Raw genomic sequence first — 12,475 nt, 5'->3', positions numbered from 1 at the left:
CTACGTACAACACTGTAGTACAGCATGACAGGCTGAAATAAAATTCGGCGTGGTAGATTGGGTGGGCGACACGATTAGTAGTGGAACATAGTGAAGGCTTTGGCCTATTCATCAGGAATGACTCAGCTCTACACCAATGGTGCAACTAAAGCACCCCTGTTTTAAAGTTAATATTCACCTCAATTTTACGAAAACTACAAGGACACAGGTGCACGAGGAGTTGAAACAAGCATAATTCAGACGAAATATGCTTTTCGAGTTTATTTTCATGATCACAACTAAACTGAACGTCGCTATACCATAAATATACACTGCCAATAAAAGTCGAAGGTATTTTTATTAACCAAACATCATCTCTTCACTGGAGCTAAAAGTTTTTCACTCGAGCACTTTTAAATTGACGCACATCCCAACTTCGCTTGTGAAACCTGGGCCGTTATAGTATACGCAGGAACAGTTTAAATCAGGATCAGATAGCCCCCAGCAGCCCCAGGGGTGGCTTCTGTTGCACTGAAAGTAAATAAGAAAATGTGTTGTAAGAATTTTACGAGAACAATGCCCACAAATTGACATAGCTTGCACTAGCGCTGCAAGGCTGGAAAAAGAGCAGAGCTGGGGTCTACTTAGTTTCTCACCACACTTACGACGAATCTCACGACAGAGGCAGCCACTGAACACCAGCAGTGCAAAGCCGTTTTGGAAGGCACTGTTAAGCAAAGACGATTAAAGTATACGCAGTGTTTAAATTATGTTGTAATAGTCGTCATCCCTTAACTCGTCGTCTTCCGACGTCACATCCACGTAGGGCAAATCCTCTTGTAGCGCGTCCTCGCCGCGGTAGACCTCGTTCTTGGTCAGCTGGTCCGGCAGCCGTCTACACATGTGGATTGTGAAGGCATGGCTTGACAGATTCGTCGTCATCGTCTTCGGTGCGGCGCACCCGAGGGGCGCCGGTCGCTGCAGAGGACGACGGCGAAGGCCGGATCTTCTATAGTAGCGTAAGCTTCCCGCGCGCAAGCCTGGACGACGATGGTCGGTCGCCGCGAGGCACGCGCTCACGTGCACTCGGTATTGTTTTTACTCACCGGGCAGTCACCGGGAGGCCTATTCTGAAGTGCGCTGGGGCTTTTCTATTTCCGCAGCACAAATTTGTGTAGGCCAATACAGCTTTACTGTTAGAAACCTGTTTTGTTAATCGAACAATGTGCCCGTGACCAGAATTCTCCCATTGGCATTGCAGCACAGCAGCAGCCATGTTTTTAAGGGGAAACAGAACCAAAATCAATTGTTTTTTTGCGTATTCGTAAAACACTGGAGGGCATGCGCGCTGGACCACGAATAACTAAAATGTTAAAATGAATCGTACAAGTTAAATGTTATCGTACAAGTGTGTTGTCCCAAATTGCATACTGTAAATAAATAATAAATTGGCATGGGGCCCCTGAGCTGTATTTTATAGTGTGGGAATGCCCAAGCATCCTTCCTAGTTGAGTTGTGAAAGCATATGTGGGTGTGTTGTCGTCGCTGCCAATGGGAGTTCCTCAAATGTCCAGGAGCTCCTGAGGGGTGCTGCAATCTTCACTGGCTATTCCCCCTGAGTGGGCATGTGAGAATATGTGTGGAGATGACGACATCGCAGCTAAACTGGAAATCGGGAATTGGCCCCGAGCCTTCTACAGCAGCTCGCATCGTTGCTCGGCGGTCTCCTTGAATGGACATGGTAGACTTGTTAGTTGTCATATTGACGCCAAATCAGTTTCAGATCAGTTTATTGCAACACAAAGTGCTGAGGACCGTGAACAAAAAGCCTCAGAAAGAGCTTGACAGAGCCCACGGCCGTGGCGAAATACGTGAGGCCGTGAGCTTCTGACGGCTGTAGTTATCGTTACTGGACAAGCCGCCTGTGTGGCTACATTGTTAAGCCTAAAATGATGGAAAAATTAGGAGGTGAACTTAGAAAGCCCACAAAGGAAGGATAGAGTGTCATTAGGCAAATATACCACTCGAAGCAGCAGTAGTTGAACATCGTGAAAAGGGTTGCCGTCGTCCCATACATGTTCCCGCACTTGTGTTAAAGTTTTGTCAATCTTGAATCGAGAAGCGCGGAATTGGTGGAGCTTGACTAAGAATTTCTTAACTAAAACAAACACTAAAGTAGCAGGGGTGTGACAATGTAAAAGAAATCTTAGCAGCAAGGTTTACTCGTAAGATGCTTTTTCAAAGACAATTTTAGCTACGTCACAAATTTTGATGCGCCGGCAAGGTAGGTAGGCTTGTTTCAGTTTTTGAAAAGTTTTGCTTTACGTGCAAGCAAAACATCCATACATGCACGTGACTGCGAAAGGCTATCCGTATTTACTGACGACTAGTGCATATGTTGGAAGCAGACAATAAAATGTCAGATATTTAGCGCAGTCCCCTTCAAACAAGATCAGACACCTCATCTTAGCAATTGCGCGTCCATTCTCGGCACCTGGTCTCACGCAGCAGTGCTCCCTTGAGACACTTTAATGATGTCATAAAACCTTCTGCACCTTAACGCCCAACTGCGCCTGGGCGTCAGCATATCAATATGGTTTCAAAAGCAATCCTTTCAAATTGGCTGCAAATCTTTCGAAACCAAACCCAAAATGAGCATATGAAACCGCCACTCAAGGTGGAATAATTTCAAAGCATAGCTCTGACTCCCTCTGGAAACTTTGTGAGGTGCTCTTCAACATCACGAAAATCGAAAAAAAAAACGAAAAAGAGAATTTGAAGTTTTAAGTAGTCCATTCTAAGATTTGTTTTAAACAGATAGACAGAGAAAAAATGTTAATTCAGGGGCTGAGCTGCGTTGGAACAATACTGGAGGGCCACTCTTTGTATTTTCGAGCCGCTCGCATCAGGGGCGTAGGAAGGGGGATTCTAATGCGGCTGCCCTCCCCTGTTAAGTTCGGGCTCCGCGTGCAATTAATGAAGGCCGCCTGTGGCCCATGTATTGGCGTGGCCTCCACTGGTAGCTACGATCCTGTGTCCCTTTCATGTAGCCGCACGGACGCCAAGTTCGGAGCCGCGGAGAGCGTGTGTTGTGCCCGTCCTTTTGTGTGCCAAAGGGCGGTGGTGCTTAGCCTGAGTACCTCTGTCGCGCCGGAGGTGGCTGGGTCATTCGGCATGACAAGCTGACGGGAAGCTGAATGACGGTGTGTGTCATAGTGTCGAAAAAGCGCGCGGTGTATGTTTCTGAGAATTTGCGAGGCCAGCGCCGGGCGCTCTTCGTCGACGGGTCGTTCGCCTCGACTATAGTCGCCTGGGCTGGAAGCGTCTCTTCCCGTGGTCTGTTCAGACGGGCGGCGGAGCCCCTTTAGTCTGGGAGGGGATTAGCAACGACTCCCTCTTTGTCCCGGCGCGCGCGCAGAGAAGGCGCCAGGGCGAGTACGCGGAGGGAGGTCAGCCGCACGAAGATCGCTCCAAGCCCTCGGCTTGGCTTTCGAGCAGATGCCGCCCGCTGAACGTAATGGTTGGTCCACTTTAGGCCGCAGATGTCCTGTAATTGCTGGCCGGGTGCAACAGCGTGCGTGGGAAATGCACGATGAGTGCATAAGAGAGAGGGATGGGTCAGGTGACCGCAGGTGGGGACATGTGTGTGATTGGCTGGTTCCTGTGGCCAATCAATGGTTTGTATTATTTGTTTTGAAAGGTTTTTCTCTCTTTCTTGAACGCCCCCTTTTTGGAGGCGGGGTTTTTGGTATCAAAACCAGAGTGTTGGGTTTGATCCGGAGTCGGTCGAGAGGGGATCTAGTTCAGTATAGATCTCGGCCGAACAGGCTGCTGCTGTCAGAGTGACAATGTAACCGTCACTCTGACCTGATGTAAACTTGGAGTAATGTAAATAGTGTAAATAAACCTAATATCCAGCAAGGAAGGCAGTCCTCATCCCTCACCTGCTCCAAGCATCGGTCGTCGGTCATCGGAGCGAGTCAAGATCGTCCCCTCGTGTCGCGCATCAAAAGAACATCACTATTTCGTCTCCATCGGTTCGCCACGAAGATGGAGAGGCGAAATTTAACTGGCGCAGTCGGCAGGATGACCAAGACCATGGGCTGGAGCTGGTGGGGCATTCCGGAGAGACTCCTTCAACGCAAGGTTCGGCTCCGACCAACAACGATCCCAATTCCAAGCATCGACGGGGCGGCACCTCAGCGGGAGGCCTCGTGAGTTCCGGCTCAGTGCGGCAGCAGCCGCGATTCAACGGTAACGGGGCGATACCTCAGCGGGAGGCCTCGTGGGCTCCGGCCCAGGGCGGCTTAAAGGGACACTGAAGTGAATTTGTCAAGCTCCCGTTTTTGCTTGCACTGCGTAGACTGGCTCAAATTAGCACACTTTTCATGGTTTATCCGGTTGACAAATCGGTAATTATTTTACAAAGCGCGAAAGAAGAGAAACTACCATGCGCGGTTTGCGGCGGCCGCACCAACTAAGGCTGTGACGTTGGGAGGAGGGGCGCCGTGATTGGACGATGCCCAAGGTTAGCAATCAAACAAGTTTCGGTTTCGGTTCTGTAAAACATAACCAATGGCGTTGTTGGATGGGCATTCTCAATATCCCAGTTATCGTAGTACCGCGCTTCTGCCATGTTGTCGGCTGTAAAATGCACAAGATAAGCCTCCCAGGACGGCTTGTAGTCGTAGCATTCACTATGCCGAGACCTACGCAGTGCATGAACGCCCTCCGCGTACTCGCAGACGCCCAAATGTCATGCGCTTTCCCCCCATATTTGGAGCTTGCCTCCCTCATGCCTGTATCGTAAAAAGCGTGTTCGCACCAGGCCAAGGGTCTGTTCATTCTGGCCTGTGCCCACTGCCTGCAAGCAGTCGGTGCTTATGGCAACAGTACGCCAACGAGAACTCGCTAGCGCGCCAGTGCCAGCCTGCGCGCGTTTTGTGAACTAGTTCGTGTAGCCATGAACGTTGCGGCCCACAAAAAAGTTAACTTACAAAAAAAAGCACGTACCCGCGGGGATTCTAACTCGTGACTTGCAAAACACTTGCGGTGACATACCTAGCGCCCCAGACCACTGAGCCACGGAACGGCATGCGAAGGCCATGATAATATAGGGTATATATTGTACAACCGGTTTACACTTTTATTTAGTTTTGGCATTTCAAGCAGCTTAGGTGACTATTTGTTGTACTACGCTCGTGCAGTAAGCGTCGCCCGAGTTTCCACAGTAGCTCACGTCTAGGAATTGCATTTCGTAGACGTAAAAGCGTTGGCAGATGCGTAGTCGTGCTGCTGACCGCTGTGCTTGTTCGCCCAGCGCAAAAAAGTGCTTCCCGCGCCCTAGTTTTACGCTGTACGGTAAAAATATCAGTTGATTTTATTTCCTTAGTACCTATATTGACTTCGCTGACTCTTCTCCCACCTTCAAGAGGCCTTATATTTTCCTACTGGCGTACCAGTCAGCGAAGCGTCGCATGTGCGCTTGTATAGCGCTTGTGTGAAGCGACCTTGACTTGGAGCTAGATACAGTGTACAAACAAACCAAGTAAAGAAAGGCACATTCTTCCATTCACAAACGTGTCCTGGCTTCGTTTCAACTAAGCGAACCTCCTTGATTGCGACGACCCGCCGGCGGACGAAACGCTGGGCCGACTGACTCTGTCTGAAGGCCCGGGAGCCGTGCAGTAGCGCAGCCAATTGCCAGCTCATCCCCTCCTGACGTCACACGAAAGCGCCACAGAAAATGGGCGAGCGTAAAGAGAGGAGGACAGCAATTTCGAATTAGTTTTTCTACTAAATAAAATCGCGTAAACGCGCCTAGAGTGGTCGAAACATGGCCTGGGGACTCCGGACTACAATTTGCGCTAGTAATCCCGCAATGTTTAGATATCACTTCAGTGTCCCTTTAAGCCGCGGTTCAATGGGGCGACACCTCAGCGGGAGGCCTCGTGGGCTCTGGCCCAGGGAGGCGTAAGCCGCGGTTCAACGGGGCGACACCTCAGCGATAGACCTCGTGGGCTCCGGCCCAGGGCGGCGTAAGCCGCGGCTCAACGGGGCGACACCTCAGCGGGAGGCCTCGTTGGCTCCGGCCCAGGGCGGCGAAAGGCGCGGTTCAACGTGGCGACACCTCAACGGGAGGCCTCGTGGGCTCTGGCCCAGGGCGGTGTAAGCCGCGGTTCAACGGAGCGACACCTCAGCGGGAGACCTCGTGGGCTCTGGCCCAGGGCGGCGTAAGCCGCGGTTCAACGGATCAACACCTCAGCGGTAAGCCTCGTGGGCTCCGGCCCAGGGCGGCGTGAGCCGCGGTGCAACGGGGCAACACCTCAGCGATAGGCCTCGTGGGCTCCGGCTCAGGGCGGCGAAAGGCGCGGTTCAACGGGGCGACACCTCAGCGATAGGCCCCGTGGGCTCTGGCCCAGGGCGGCGTAAGCCGCGGTTCAACGGGGCGCCACCTCAGCGGGAGGCCTCGTTGGCTCCGGCCCAGGGCGGCGAAAGGCGCGGTTCAACGTAGCGACACCTTAGCGGGAGGCCTCGTGGGCTCTGGCCCAGGGCGGCGAAAGCCGTGGTTCAACGGGGCGACACCTCAGCGGGAGACCTCGTGCGCTCCGGCCCAGGGCGGCGTGAGCCGCGGTTCAACGGGGCGCCACCTCAGCGATAGGCCTCGTGGGCTCCGGCCCAGTGCGGCGTAAGCCGTGGTTCAACGGGGCGACACCTCAGCGGGAGGCCTCGTGGGGTCTGGCCCAGGGCGGCGTAAGCCGCGGTTCAACGGTGCGACACCTCAGCGGGAGGCTTCGTGGGCTCTGGCCCAGGGCGGCGTAAGCTGCGGTTCAACGGGGCGACACCTCAGCGGGAGGACTCGTGGGCTCCGGCCCAAGGAGCACGGCCCCATCCCAGCTGCGAGAGCGGCTCATCGGGTCCACGAGCTGCTGCACCAGCGACACTGCGACCTGGCCGAACCTGGAGCGAACACAGGTGGGCCCTGATTTGTTTTCTCCGGGTTCACCATGGCCACTATGCTTATGGGATGTCGCGGCACCGACCGGAAGGTTAGTGCCATTGTGCTCGAGATCGAGGAGTTGAGAGCTGAATTACCTCTCAAAAATGCTTAGCCCGCTTCACAAAAAGCCAGGCTAGCGAGTAACCGGGGCGTGGGTAGCCCGTCCGAATGGACGGCTGAGGAGCTCAGTGCTCAACTAGCCCAAGGAAGAGCGGAGATCGCTTATTAAAAAGCGAAGCTTCGCAGGAGTGGTAAACTCGAAGAGGATACCAATATTATCACAGTGTTTGTTCCATCATGGGCGTTTCGAATGCCACAGGATGAGGACAGTGGGAATGCAGTTGAGGGGGCTGAAACCACTCCAATTGTTGAGAAACTCCTTAGCGTTCCCACTGCGACAGATGAGATCATGGGATCGCTCGAGACAGCTGTCCCAGCTTCGGTAATTCTTTCTGTGGAGGTACGCAATGTACAGCTGTCTGTTGCCGAGGCAGAACGAGGAAGTGTTGAGAGTAACACCGCTCCATGCGCCAACATACAGTCCGCGGCCGACCGCGAGGAGCCCCTCGTAGATGAGCTGGTGCAGATATCCAGCGAAGCTGCAGAAAGCAGGCTCATCTCGGAGGACGTAGACGAAGCGCAGGGGTCATGCAAGGGCAGCGGAACGGCGCGCCTAATCATTGAGCTTCCGTGCGCAAAGCATGAAGGTGCAGGCGGCCCGCGGCGTCTTGCGCGTGGGTCGTTTCCGACGGGCCCCAGAACGCGGAAGGCGGGGGCAGGTGTGGTGACGCAGGTGCGGCATCGTCGTACGCGTTACCGCCGGATAGGGTGTTCCTTCTCCCCCGGGGGCACAGGACACCGTGAGCCGAACCAGGGTTTGTGTAGAATCAGCTGGTGGCGCATGAAACGGAGTCAGCTTCCGTGCGACGGTCGGTGTATGCCGCCGTGGAAAGGGGTGTTTGCGCTTAATAGTGTACAGCGTTAGATAGAACAGGTAAGTGTTTTTTGGCGCACACGTAGTTGTTAGCGTTTGTTTCTCTGGGTGTGTAGGGATCGCTCAGATTAGAAGTATTGTTAGTTTTACCTGTGCTTTCATTCTCTCCCTTTTAGTTCTTTTTGTGTGTGCTCGTTTTGGTTGTGTGCAGCTGTCGTAAGGAGTGAAATTTGCGAATTGCGCATCTGGGCGGTTTGAGTGCTGTCTTCTTTGGAGGTAGAGCCGCTGCTACGGCACGGTAGGGAGTTTACCTCCGGGCACAAAGGAAAGTGTCTCTCATTATTTGCGCTCGTTGGCATGTGGTCATGGTTGGCCATGGAATGTGCAAGTGGGGCCTCCTTGTGGCGCTTGTGTGCGAACTAGTGTCTAAGGTACTGAAAACTGAACTTTCAGTACATCGCATGTGGACAGCAAGTGAACCGCAACCGGGATGAACAATCCGGTGCATTCTGAAAGAACAGGCGTCCGCGAGTACGTGAAGAGACGCTGAACTTCCTTAGACGTTTTTTTATTTGTACAGGACTAGCCTCATTTTGTGCTTTTGGGTTTGTTTGGGTGTCTGTTCCTTTCCTTGGAGTGAAAGAATGCTCCTGCATGCACGTAACGTTTCAGACTGGATGGTGTCATTCATTCAGTTGTCAGGTTCGAACATTCATACGCTTCGTGGGGTTGGTTGCCTTTAATGGTAGAGGGTTTCACGAGTTTGTTCTCACGGGCCCGGCAGTTGAGCGGTTTCGTTTATTGTTTGATGTTGCAGAAGGCACGTCCAGGCCAGGGCACTAAGCATGGTGTGTTGTATCCGTTTTTGGTGCAGTTGGCCGGCGCGTTGTGCTGGTTAGTTTGGTGTGTGCTGGGGTAATTTTTTTATTGTTGTACTGTATTGTACTCGTGTTGTATTGTACTTGTGTAATGGCTTGAGTGTGTTTTTTGTAGTTCTGGCTCTGCAGTAAGACATAACGTGCAGGAGAGTTAATGTTGTACGTACAGCTAGTGTACGGACAACATTCTTAGTGCGGAGTGTTAAGTTAGGGCTCCGCACGCAATTAATGAAGGCCGCCGGTGGCCCATGTACTGGCGTCGCCTCCACTGGTAGCTACGATCCTGTGTCCCTTTCATGTAGCCGCACGGACGCCAAGTTCGCAGCCGCGGAGAGCGTGTGTTGTGCCCGTCCTTTTGTGTGCGAAACGACGGGGGTGCTTAGCCTGAGTACCTCTGTCACGCCGGAGGTGGCTGGGTCATTCGGCATGACAAGCTGACGGGAAGCTGAATGACGGTGTGTCTCATAGTGCCGAAAAGGCGCACGGTGTAAGTTTCTGAGAATTTGCGAGTCCAGCGCCGGGTGCTCTTCGTCAACGGGTCGTTCGCCTCGACGATAGTCGCCTGGGCTGGCAGCGTCTCTTCCCGTGGTCTGTTCAGGCGGGCGGCGGCGCCCCTTTAATCTGGGAGGGGATTAGCAACGACTCCCTCTTTGTCCCGGCGCGCGCGCAAAGAAGGCACCAGGGCGAGGACGCGGGGAGAGGTCAGCCGCGCGAAGATCGCTCCAAGCCCTCGGCGTGGCTTTCTAGCAGATGCCGCCCGCTGAACGTAATGGTGGTCCACTTTAGGCCGCAGATGTCCTGTAATTACTGGCCGGGTGCAACAGCGTACGTGGGAAACGCACTATGAGTGCATAAGAGAGCGGGTTGGGTCAGGTGGCCGCAGGTGGGGACATGTGTGGGATTGGCTGGTTCCTGTGGCCAATCAATGGTTTGTATTAATTGTATTGAAAGGTTTTTCTCTCTTTCTTGAACGCCCCCCTTTTTGGAGGCGGGGTTTTTGGTATCAAAACCAGAGTGTTGGGTTTGATCCGTAGTTGGTCGAGAGGGGATCTAGTTCAGTATAGATCTCGGCCGAACAGGCTGCTGCTGTCAGAGTGACAATGTAACCGTCCCTCTGGCCTGATGTAAACTTGGAGTAATGTAAATAGTGTAAATAAACCTAATATCCAGCTAGGAAGGCAGTCCTCATCCCTAAACCGCTCCAAGCATCGGTCGTTGGTCATCGGAGTGAGTCGAGATCGTCCTCTCGTGTCGCCCATCAAAAGAACATCACTATTTCGTCTCCATCGGTTCGCCACGAAGACGGAGAGGCGAAATTTAACTGGCGCAGTCGGCAGGATGACCACGACCATAGGCTGGAGCTGGTGGGGCATTCCGGAGAGACTCCTTCAACACAAGGTTCGGCTCCGACCAACAACGATCCCAACTCCAAGCATCGACGGGGCGGCACCTCAGCGGGAGGCCTCGTGAGTTCCGGCTCAGTGCGGCAGCAGCCGCGATTCAACGGTAACGGGGCGTACCTCAGCGGGAGGCCTCGTGTGCTCCGGCCCAGTGCGGCATAACCCGCGGTTCAACGGGGCGACACCTCAGCGGAAGACCTCGTGGGCTCCGGCTCAAGGCGGCGTAAGCTGTGGTTTAATGGGCCGACACCTCAGCGGGAGGCCTCGTGGGCTCCGGCCCAAGGCGGCGTAAGCCGCAGTTTAACGGGGCGACACCTCAGCGGGAGGACTCGTGGGCTCCGGCCCAGGGAGCACGGCCCCATCCCAGCGGCGCATCGGGTCCAAAAGCTGCTGCACCAGCGACACTGCGACCCGGCCGAACCCGGAGAGAGCACAGGTGGGCCCTGATTTGTTTTCTCCGGGTACACCATGGCCACTATGCTAACGGGATGTCGCGGCAACGACCGGAAGGTTAGTGCCATTGTGCTCGAGATCGAGGAGTTTAGAGCTGAATTAGCTCTCAAAAATGCTCAGCCGGCTTTACAAAAAGCCAGGCTAGCGAGTAACCGGGGCGCGGGTAGCCCGTCCGAATGGACGGCTGAGGAGCTCAGTGCTCAACTAGCCCAAGGAAGAGCGGAGATCGCTTATTAAAAAGCGAAGCTTCGCAGGAGTGGTAAACTCGAAGAGGATACCAATATTTTCACAGTGTTTGTCCCATCGTGGGCGTTTCGAATGCCAGAGGATGAGGACAGTGGGAATGCAGTTGAGGGGGCTGAAACCACTCCAATTGTTGAGAAACCCCTTAGCGTTCTCACTGCGACAGATGAGATCACAGGATCTCGCGAGACAGCTGTCCCAGCTTCGGTAATTCTTTATGTGGAGGTACGCAATGTACAGCTGTCTGTTGCCGCGGCAGAACGAGGAAGTGTTGAGAGTAACACCACTCCATGCGCCGACATACAGTCCGCGGCCGACCGCGAGGAGCCTCTAGTAGATGAGCTGGTGCAGATATCCAGCGAAGCTGCAGAAAGCAGGCTCATCTCGTAGGAGGTAGACGAAGCGCAGGGGTCATGCAAGGACAGCGGAACGGCGCGCCTAATCGTTGAGCTTGCATGTGCAAAGCATGAAGGTGCAGGCGGCCCGCGGCGTCTTGCGCGTGGGTCGTTTCCGACGGGCCCCAGAACGCGGAAGGCGGAGGCAGGTGTGGCGACGCAGGTGCGACATCGTCGTACGCGTTACCGCCGGGTAGGGTGTTCCTTCTCTCCTGGGGGCACAGGACACTGCGAGCCGAACCAGGGTTCGTGTAGAATCAGCTGGTGGCGCATGAAACGGAGTCAGCTTCCGTGGGACGGTCGGTGTGTGCCGCCGTGGAAAGGGGTGTTTGCGCTGAATAGTGTACAGTGCTAGATAGAACAGGTCAGTGTTGATTGGCGCACACGTAGTTGTTAGCGTGTCTTTCTCTGGGTGTGTAGGGATCGCTCAGATGAGAAGTATTGTTAGTTTTACCTGTACTTTCGTTCTCCCCCTTTTAGTTCTTTTTGTGTGTTCTTGTTTTGGTTGTGTTCAGCTGTCATAAGGAGTGTAATTTGCGAGTAGCGCATCTGGGCGGTTTGAGTGCTGTCTTCTTTGGAGGTAGAGCTGCTGCTACAGCACGGTAGGGAGTTTACCTCCAAGCACCAAGGCAAGTGTCTCTCATTATTTGCGCTCGTTGGCATGTGGTCATGGTGGGCCATGCAATGTGCAAGTGGGGCCCCCTTGTGGCGCTTGTGTGCGAACTAGTGTCTGAGGTACTGAAAACTGAACTTTCAGTACATCGCATGTGGACAGCAAGTGAACCGCAACCGGGACGAACAATCTGGTGCATTCTGAAAGAACAGGCGTCCGCGAGTGCGTGACGAGACGCGGAACTTCCTTAGACGTTTTTTTTATTTGTACATGACTAGCCTCATTTTGTGCTTTTGGGTTTGTTTGGGTGTCTGTTCCTTTCCTTGGAGTGAAAGAATGCTCCTGCATGCACGTAACGTTTAAGAGTGGATGGTGTCATTCATTCAGTTGTCAGGTTGGAACATTTATACCCTTCGTGGAGTTGGTTGCCTTTAATGGTAGAGGGTTTCACGAGTTTGTTCTCACGGGTTCCGGTAGTTGAGCGCTTTCGTTTATTGTTTGATGTTGCGGAAGGCACGTCCAGTCCATAGCACTAAGCATGCCGTGTTGTAACCGTTTGCAGGTGCAGTTGGCCTGCGTG

General features: G+C 53.6%; 1 long non-coding RNA gene across 1 annotated transcript in view; it reads right to left on the bottom strand.

The window, feature by feature from the left end:
* Positions 1-220: 220 nt before the first annotated feature.
* LOC144137738 (uncharacterized) overlaps positions 221-12,475 on the bottom strand; it is a 202,417-nt gene continuing 190,162 nt past the window's right edge. Inside the window, exon 4 of the long non-coding RNA XR_013315723.1 lies at positions 221-510. This is a non-coding gene — a long non-coding RNA (uncharacterized LOC144137738). The remainder of the gene's footprint in view (positions 511-12,475) is intronic.

Source organism: Haemaphysalis longicornis, unplaced genomic scaffold (assembly GCF_048455015.1).
Source record: "Haemaphysalis longicornis isolate Haplotype H1 unplaced genomic scaffold, Haemaphysalis longicornis Haplotype H1 scaffold_49, whole genome shotgun sequence".
In the NCBI taxonomy this organism is placed as follows: domain Eukaryota; kingdom Metazoa; phylum Arthropoda; class Arachnida; order Ixodida; family Ixodidae; genus Haemaphysalis; species Haemaphysalis longicornis.
The sequence above is the reverse complement of the archived record's forward strand: the minus strand, read 5'-3'. Positions and strand labels throughout refer to the sequence as shown.